General features: G+C 38.9%; 1 long non-coding RNA gene across 2 annotated transcripts in view; it reads right to left on the bottom strand.

Moving 5' to 3' along the window:
* Nucleotides 1-708: 708 nt before the first annotated feature.
* The window catches only part of LOC112141374, a 5,665-nt gene continuing 3,869 nt past the window's right edge, over nucleotides 709-2,504 (bottom strand). For both annotated transcript variants that reach the window (XR_004949709.1, XR_002918374.2), the window contains exon 4: nucleotides 709-904. This is a non-coding gene — a long non-coding RNA (uncharacterized LOC112141374). The remainder of the gene's footprint in view (nucleotides 905-2,504) is intronic.

Raw genomic sequence — 2,504 nt, 5'->3', positions numbered from 1 at the left:
ATAGAATAGAATAGAAAAAAATAGAATAGAATAGAATACAATAGAATACAATAGAATAGAATAGAATAGAATAGAATAGAATAGAATAGAATAGAATAGAATAGAATAGAATAGAAAAGTCTTTATTTGTCATTGCACACTTGTACAATGACTTTAAAAAACGATCTCCTTCATAGGTACAGAAAGCAATAACAATAAAATAGAAGTTAAAGTATAAAATAAATTCCTGAATTGAAATGATCTTCCTATTAAAATATACATAAATACTGAAACAAATCTCCCGTTCTGCACACATCATACATTCTACAGCACAGACACCTTCAGGTTAAATTTAAAGACCGTTTTTCTGCAGGCGGTTACGGTTAATAACTGTTATTAAATACTATTAAGTCAGAAGGTGCATTTTAAAAAGTGCTTTCAATGGATTAAAGAAGTTAATTAGATGAATTACTCTTTGGATTGTGATCAATCACCACCAATCACAAAAACAGACTTTAGAAAACGTGTTTGTTGATTTTTATGTGAAATGTTTACATTTATAAAGTGAGTCGAACAGTAACAGAAGAACTCTAAAACTTTGATGTCTGCACTTTTACTCCCAGAAAACAGATTCTGAGCAGAAGAAACAAACACTTTCAATGGTCTGGGTGAATACTCGATTCTGATTGGCTGCTGGGTGTGGATGCACGACTACAAACGAAGTTCGGGTCACAACGTTCTGAATGTGGCGACTTCTTCAAAAAAACAAAGGTTTTCCTTCACCTTCTGGACAAAAACAGGCGGTAAGAGGAGAACTTTGTCTGATTCTTTATTGGACCGTCGTGACGATCAGCTTTGATATCACGTTCCTCCGCGCCGCAGTCGAGGCTCAGCGATGTGTTACCGTGACAACGGACTGGATTACCTAGCAAATAGACAGACAGACAGACAGACAGACAGACGGGCTTTAGTCCAGACTCATAGTCCAATAGGTGAACAGGATCATAATCTAGAATTAGTACACATTCAGTACCAAGACCAAGACTGAAGATAAAAATAAATAAAAAATAATAAAAAATACAATAGTAAAAATATGTCTTTTGTGAAAAATTGATCTAAACCTAAAAAGTAACAAGAATAAAATATTAAAAATCAATTGGATATTTATATAAGTGGGATAACGCCCAGTCAAGAGAGCTTTATCAGACGTTCACGGACGCCATGGAACCCTGAACTGGAAGAAGATTGTCGCTTCATGGAGTGTCATTCATTTGAGTTAATAAATATTAAAGCTTTGTTTGTTTATCAATGGGTATCAATACTAAGAGCGGCTCTTGTGTTTTATACGTCTGAAGTTTGGTTCTGATTTGTAATGAAGAAGTTTCTGTTTCAGAGGATAAACTTCGTTCCAGGTTGGATCGTTGCTTTGGTTGATTTCAGAAGAAAGCTAGAACATATGATTATTGTTGGAGATTGTTTCAATCTTACAGTCGTGGAGATTTTGTATCAAGTAAATGTATGAACGGATTCTCTAAAAGGCAAATATGGATCAGTCGGTTACAGAGTGAAGCGGACCTCCATCAGACCTCCATCAGACCTCCATCAGACCTCCATCAGACCTCCTTCAGACCTCCTTCAGACCTCCTTCAGACCTCCTTCAGACCTCCATCAGACCTCCATCAGACCTCCATCAGACCTCCATCCGCAGAGATCACTCACAGTAATCCTCTATAGATGTCCAGTTCTTCACTAGAAGGATATTAGTAATCCGATCCAGATCTGGTGGGGATCAGCTGATAAAACTCCCTCAGAGTTATTCTCAGAGTGAGTGGAGTCGATCTGAACGTTTCAGACGATCGTGAACGATACACCAGGAAAAAATCCTTTCTAGACATTTTGGAATTTCCCGTTGAGTGAAACTATTCAATCAGTCCAGTAGACCGTGGAAATAAAAGCTAATGAGCGTAATGTGGGCTTAGTAACCAAAACAGAGATAAGTCCTCAAGCTGCCGTTCCAAACTGTAAACGTTCTTACTAAACGAGTCTGTAATACGTTTGTGAGAGCGTCTGAAACCACCACGACCCCCTCTGACGGCAGATCACGGGTTCTCACCAACAGACGTTCTGATTGGTTCTTTATCTGATAGCTTGATGGGTTTGAACGGCTAAATCCGTCGCTAATACCAGAGAACGCTCAATCTGTCTCTGAGCCAAAGCAAGTAAACCAATCAGATCACAGAGTTTACACCAAAAGTTCTTTATTTAAAGCTTTGTGATGAATGAAAGAATTCCCAGAGAATCCTTCAGAACACGTTTGTGTTCTGAAGGATTCTGTGTTTGAGCTGTGAATGTGTCAGCAGGGTTTGGTATTATCGGGTCAGAACCATTAAACTCATGGGGACGTTAAACGTGAAGGCTGGAACTGAACCACTGCTTTGGCTGAGGATTGTGGGAGAACAGAAGGGACGGCCCAGCAGGCCACGCCCACTGACAGAAATGGAGCTGAACAAAACAAGACCGTGTCG

The sequence above is a fragment of the Oryzias melastigma genome, linkage group LG19, assembly GCF_002922805.2.
Source record: "Oryzias melastigma strain HK-1 linkage group LG19, ASM292280v2, whole genome shotgun sequence".
Taxonomy (NCBI): domain Eukaryota; kingdom Metazoa; phylum Chordata; class Actinopteri; order Beloniformes; family Adrianichthyidae; genus Oryzias; species Oryzias melastigma.
Note: the sequence above shows the minus strand (reverse complement) of the source record. Positions and strands in the feature narration are given on the sequence as shown.